General features: G+C 44.9%; 1 pseudogene; it reads right to left on the bottom strand.

Annotated features, from left to right (window-relative positions):
- Positions 1-2,295: 2,295 nt before the first annotated feature.
- Positions 2,296-6,167, bottom strand: LOC139362632 (uncharacterized; annotated as a pseudogene).
- Positions 6,168-7,124: the final 957 nt, after the last annotated feature.

Raw genomic sequence — 7,124 nt, 5'->3', positions numbered from 1 at the left:
GGGCTGCATGTCCCACTCTTTGTCTCTCCCCTTGGGAGCTCTCTCCAACTCCCCATCCCCAATCTTTCCCCATGTTCCCTGTGACATCCAGATGCTCAGGAGATGAGGCGATGGGCAGCCATGGGGTAGCACCTGGCCTGTAGTATTCAGGCTCTGCATGGACGATACTGGGAAACAGATGATGTGGGATTGGGACACCAAGATGGTGTGGACATTCTGATTTTGGGTGACACTCGATCATTGTGGAAGTAAGGTCAAGTCAGTGCTTTGGGCTGGAGCTGCATGTGTGGGCAGGTGTTCAGGCCTTCCCTCATCTTTTTCTGCCCGTGCTGCCCACAGTGGCATAGTGCTGAGGTCAGCTGGCCCCCTCCCCAGGTTCTGCCCATGGGCCAGGCAGTGTGTGGACATCCAGGTGTTCTCAACAGTGAAAGAAGTCTCAGGCAAGGCTTGATTACAGCCTACAACGTTCAACAGAAGATATGTTTAAGAGAACATGTGTTGTTCTAGGTTTACACAATAACATCATAGAATTTCCAATGGAAAAATTAACATGAATAAGCAAATTATCTTTTACATTTTCCTGCACATTCTGCATAAGAGCTGCCCTCGGGATTATCATCAGCAAAAATAGTGATGATGTTTGAGAGAGTCAGAGCTGCACAATGAGTGTGAGTGGGCATTATGGCGTCATGAGTAACAATGTAACAGGGTAAAATAAAGGCTATTTGGGAACCATAAAGGCAAGAAGATATGTATTGTTTTAATACAAACATGTCCAGTGAGCCATGAGATGAGTAACAGGCGTGCAGTCACCTTTGTCTTAGAGGAGAGATATGAAATTAGTAAGAAATGGTGCTCTTGACAAGAAAGAACATGAAGAGATGGTCCTAAGACCTGAATGGTACGAGATGGCGCCTGAAGACTATGCAGACTCTTCATCTGCCCTGATTAGATGATAAACAAATATGTAAGCACCTTTCTGTATGCATTATTTTACATCTTCATCAATAGATCACTATACTTTTTTATAAGCTTATGAATTAAAAAATGTTTTTATGAAAATATTTTATAGACAAGAATCCTTAAATAATTTGGTTCTACCCCTGCATACTCCACAGGCAGCCTAATACTGTAGATAATTAACTATATTGACTCCAGATTCACGTGATACTATTGTTCATCTATCTAATAATCATTGAGCTCTCACCAAGTGCCAGAAACAGCTTGTTGGAGACAGTGAAAAGAAATATATTTTACAGGAATATGGTATTAGACAGGGCTCTCTAGAGGGAAAGAACTGATAGGATATATGTAAATATGAAAGTGAGTTTATTAAGGAGAACTGACTCACACAATTACAAGGTGAAGTCCCATGATAGGCCCTTTGCAAGTTGAGGAGCAAGGAAGTGGCTCGATCCAAGTTCCAAAACCTCAAAAGTAGGGAGACCTACAGAGCAGCCTTCAGTCTGTGGCAGAAGGCCCGAGAACCCCTGACAAACCACTGGTGTAAGTCCAAGTGTCCAAAAACCAAAGAACTTGGAGTCTGATGTTTGAGGGCTGGTGTGGGTCCTCCGTATGCTGAGCGCCAGTCCCCTGGGCCCACTGTTCTTTCTTTATACTTTGTCTCTGTGTCTTATTTCTTTTCTCAATCTCTCATCCCACCTGCCGAGAAATACCCACAGGTGTGGAGGGGCTGACCCCCTTCAGCATGGGAGAAAGATGAAGGCCAAAAGACTCAACAAGTCAGCTTCTGCCACCTTCTTCTGCCTGCTTTTCTAGCCACACTGGTAGCCGATTGGATGGTGCCAACCACATTGTGGGTGGGTTTCCTTGAAGGTGGGTCTTCCTCTCCCAGTCCACTGACTCAAATGTTAATCTCTTCTGGCAACACCCAGAAACACCCAGTTACACCCAGAAACAATATTTTGCATCTTTCGATCCAATCAAGTTGACAATATTAATCATCACAAGTCCACCCCTTGTCAACTTGAACCCATACACATCTCCTGAAATCATATGTAATCTCCAAATAAAGATAATAATAAGGTCATAATTATACATAACATAATACAGCTGTCTTTCATACAACTGGAAACACAGTAATCCTTCACCTAGATGCTATTATGTAAAGTTATCAACACTTAAATGCTGACATGAAGTCAGTAAATCTTATGTTACTTGATAAAGAAAAAAATAAAAGAAAATGAAGATATATTTTCTTAGTACAAGTGTATACATGCACAAACATGTTCTTAACAAATTAAGAAGGAAATATTTATAACAATTACAGTCCTCGTTTCTGCACTTGTCACGTGGCCATGGATAGTACTGATGACTCCCTTCTTCTGCTATTCATTCTGTATTCCGTTTGCCTTCAGCAAGCACCTAAGCAGGTTGTGATTTTTTTTACCTGCTGGAGTGATCCAAATCTTCATTCCTGAAGGTTGTGGGCCATCTATAGTCCTGCCCGGATTAGGTTGTTGCAATTTCCCATTAACCTTAATCACAGGGCATGGTAATACTAAGAGACACCCTAATGGATCTTCTGTATTCCACACATACACTTTCTTACCTCCATAGTGTAGTAGTAGATTGATTTACTCTTGATATTCCAGGTCAATCACTCCAGCCAATGCTGTGACTCTTTCCTTAGCCTGTTGACTTAGAGTTTGGAGGAAATCAATGTGGCCAGTTGGCAATCTTAACTTCCAGTTTAGTGGAATCATTGTTGTGCCTCCTGGTGGCAGCATTCCTTCCTCTGGAACTAAGACCTCTAGGCCAGCAGAATATAATGTCGTGGGAAGAGGAAGCAACAATTTTGCTAGCAGGTCACTAAGGGTGATAGTGAGTGATGTCACTTCCACTTGTACCCCTTGATTCCTAGACCTGTGAATCCGGGCTATGTTAGAAACAGTACCACATATCGGATACTAATTCAGAGCATACACAGATTTCTGGAGAACTTTGCCCCAGCCATGCAAAGTACTATCACCTTGTAGGCATTGTAATTGTGACTTCAAAAGGCCACTCCATTGTTCTATCAATCCAGCTGCTTCAGGATGATGGGGTACATGGTAAGGCCAGTGAATTCCAGGAGCACGAGCCCATTGCTGCTTTTCTTTAGCCATAAAGGGAATTCCTTGGTGAGAGGCAATGCTGTGTGGAATACTGTGACAGTGGATAAGGCATTCCGCGAGTCCAAAGATGACAGTCTTGGCAGAAGCATTACCTGCAGGATAGGCAAACCAATATCCAGAATACATGTTTATTCTGGTGAGGACAAAATGCTGCCCATTCCATGATGAACAAGTCCAATATAATCAACCTGCCACCAAGAAACTGGCTTATTATCCCAAGGAATGGTGCCATATTGAGGGCTCAGTGATGGTCTCTGCTGATGGCAAATTGAGAAGTCAGTGATGGCTGTAGCCAGGTCAGCCTTGGTGAGTGAGAGTCTATGTTGCTGAGCCCATGCATAACATCCATCCCTGCCACCATGGCCACTTTTTTCATGGGCACATTGGGCAATGACAGGTTGGCTGTGGAAAGAGGCTGAGTAGTGTCCACAGAGCAAGTCATCCCATCCACTTGATTATTAAAATCCTCCTCTGCTGAGGTCACCCTTTGGTGAGCATTCATGTGAGATACAAATATCTTCACAGTTTTTGCCCATTCAGAGAGGTCCATCCACATACTTCTTTCCCAGATTTCCTTTTCACCAATTCTCCAATCATACTCCTTCCAAGTCCCTGACCATTCAGCCAAACCATCGGCTACAGCCCATGAATCAGTATATAATCACACATCTGGCCATTTCTCCTTCCAAGCAAAGTGCACAACCAGGTGCACTGCTCGAAGTTCTGCCCACTGGGAAGATTTTCCTTCACCACTGTCCTTCAGGGATGCCTTAGAAAGAGGCTGAAGTGCTACTGCTGTCCACTTTTGAGTAGTGCCTGCATTTCATGCAGCACCATCTGTAAAACAGGTCCTAGTCTTCTCTTTTGTTCAACTGAGTGTAGGGAACTCCCCATGAGGTCATTGGTGCAGATAGTGGGAGAGAAGGCAGGGTGGCAAGAGTGGAGACTATGGGCATTTGAATCATGTCCTTAGGTAACCTTCTTCTGCCTTCAGGACCTGCTTGACCCCGATCACATATATACCACTTCCATCTGATGATGGAATGCTGCTGTGCATGACCCACTTTATGGCTATATGGTTCAGAAAGCAACCAGTTCATGATAGGCAGATCAGGTAACATGGTAACTTGGTGACCCATAGTCAAACATTCAGTTTCTACCAAAGCCCAGTAACAAGTCAAGAGCTGTCTCTCAAAAGGAGAGTAGTTATCTGAAAAAGATGGCAGGACCTCGCTCCAAAATCCTAGAGGCCTCTGTTGTGATTCACTATGGGGGCCTGCCAAAGGCTCCACACAGCATCCCTATCTGCCACTGACACCTCCAGCACCATTGAATCTGTTGGGTCATATGGCCCAAGTGGCAGAGAAGTTTGCACAGCAGCATGGATCTGTTGCATTGCCTTCTCCTGTTCTGGACCCCACTCAAAACCAGCAGCCTTTCAGGTCACTTGATAAGTGGGCCAGAGTAATACATCCAAATGAGGAATGTGTTGCCTCCAAAATCCAAATAGGCCCACTGGGCATTGTGCCTGTTTCTTGGTTGTAGGAGGGGCCAAATGCAGCAAGTTATCTTTCACCTTACAAGGAATATCTCTACATGCCCCACATGACTGGACCCCCAGACATTTTACTGAGGTAGAAGTTCCCTGAATTTTAGTTGAATTTATTTCCCATCCCCTGGCACACAAATGTGTCACCAGTAAGTCCAGTGTGTTTGCTACTTCTCACTCGCTGGGTCCAATCGGCATAATATCATCAAGGTAATGGACCAGTGTGATTGTGGAAGGGAAAAGTGATCAAGATCTCTGTGGACAAGATTATGACACAAAGCCCAAGAGTTCATATACCCCTAAGGTAGGACAGTAAAGGTATATTACTGGCCTTGCCAGCTGAAGGCAAATTCTTTCTGGTGGTTCTTATGGACAGGAATGGAGAAAAAGGCATTTGCCAAATCAATGGCTGCCTACCAGGTGCCAGGAGATGTGTTAATTTGCTCAAGCCATGAAACTACATCTGGTAGAGTAACAACAATTGGCATCACCACTTGGTTAAGCTGATGATAATCCACTGTCATTCTCCAAGATCTGTCTGTCTTCTTCATTGACCAAATAGTAGAGCTGAGTGAGGATGTGGTGGGAATCACCACCCCTGCGTCTTTCAAGTCCTTGATGGTGGCACTAATCTGTGCAATCCCTCCAGGGATGAATATTATTTTTGATTTACTATTTTTCTAGTAGCTCCATTTTTTCTAGCAGCTCTAATGGCTTCCATTTGGCCTCTCCCACCGTAATAGCCCTCATCCTACTGGTCAGGGAGTCAATGTGGGAGTTCTGCCAGCTGCTAAGTATGCTTATGCCAATTATGCATTCTGGCACTGGGGAAATGACCACAGGATGAGTCCAGGGACCCACTGGACCCACTGTAAGTCGGACCCGTGCTGAAATTCCATTAATTATCTGATCTCAGAGAGTGGGGTACTGCTATAAAGATACTTGAAAACATGGAAGCCAACTTTGGAACCAGGTAAGAGGCAGAGATTGAAACAGCTTGGAGGGTTCAGAAAAAGACAGAAAGATGTGGGCAAGTTTGAAACTTCCTAGATGCTTGTTAAATGACTCTGACTAAAATGTTGATAGTGATGTGGACAATGAAGCCCACGCTGAGGTGGTCTCAGATGGAGATGAGGAACTTCTTGGGAACTGGAGCAAACGTCACTCTTGCTATGCTTTAACAAAGAGACTGTCGGAATTTTGTCCCGGCCCTAGAGATCTGGGGAACTTTGAACTTGAGAGAGACGATCTAAAATTGAAATTTGTATTTCAAAGTAAAGCATAAAAGTTTGGAAAATCTGCAGCCTCGTGATGTGACACAAAAGAAAAACCAATTTTCCCGGGAGGAATTCAAGCTGGCTGCAGAAATTTGCCTAAGTAACCAGGAGCCAAATGTTAATCACCAAGACAATGGGGAAAATGTCTAAAGGGCATGTCAGAGATCTTGGCAGCTGCCCCTCCCATAGCAGGGTGGGAGGCATAGGTGAAAAAATGGTTTTGTGGGCTGGGCCCAGGGCCCCGCTGCTCTGTGCAACCTCAGGACATGGAGCCCTGCATCCCAGCTGCTTCAGCACCAGCTGTGGCTAAAAGGGGCCAAGGTACAACTCGAGCTGTTGTTGGTGCAAGCCTCAAACCTTGGCAGCTTCCATGTGGTGTTGGGCATGTGGATGCACAGAAGCCAAAAACTGAGGTTGGGGAACCTCCATCTAGATTTCAAAGAATGTGTGGAAATGCCTGTATGTCCAGGCAGAAGTCTGCTGCAGGGGCAGAGCCTTCATGGAGAACCTCTGCTAGGGCAGTGCAGAGGGAAATGTGGGTTGGAGCCCCAACATAGAGTCCTCACTGGGCCATTGCCTAGTGGAGCTGTGAGAAGAGGGCCACTATCCTTCAGACCCCAGGGTGGTAGATGCAGCAACAGCTTGCACCATGTTCCAGAAAAGCCACAGGCACTGAAGGCCAGCCTGTGAAAGCAGCCAGGAGGGGAACTGTATTCTGCAAAGCCACAGGGGCAGAGCTGCTCGAGACCATGGGAGCCCTCCTCTTGCATAAGTCTAATGTGGATGTGAGACATAGAGTCAAAGGAGATCATTTTGGAGCTTTAAGTTTTAATGACTGCTCCACTGGATTTTGAACTTGCATGGGGCCTGTAGCCCCTTTCTATTGGCTAATTTCTCTCATTTGAAATGGAAGCATTTACACAATTCCTGTACCTCTAGTATATCTAGGAAGTAATTAACTTGTTTTTGATTTTACAGGTTCATAGTTGGAAGGGATTTGTCTCAGATGAAACTTTGGACTTGGACTTTTGAGTTAATGCTGGAATGCGTTAAGCCTTTGGGGGGCTGTTGGGAAGGCACGATTGTTTCTGAAATGTATAATATAAAGGCCATAAGATTTGGGAGGTGGCAGGGGCAGAATGATATGATTTGGCTCTGTGT

The sequence above is a fragment of the Macaca nemestrina genome, chromosome 4 (genome assembly GCF_043159975.1).
Source record: "Macaca nemestrina isolate mMacNem1 chromosome 4, mMacNem.hap1, whole genome shotgun sequence".
NCBI lineage: Eukaryota > Metazoa > Chordata > Mammalia > Primates > Cercopithecidae > Macaca > Macaca nemestrina.
The sequence above is the reverse complement of the archived record's forward strand: the minus strand, read 5'-3'. Positions and strand labels throughout refer to the sequence as shown.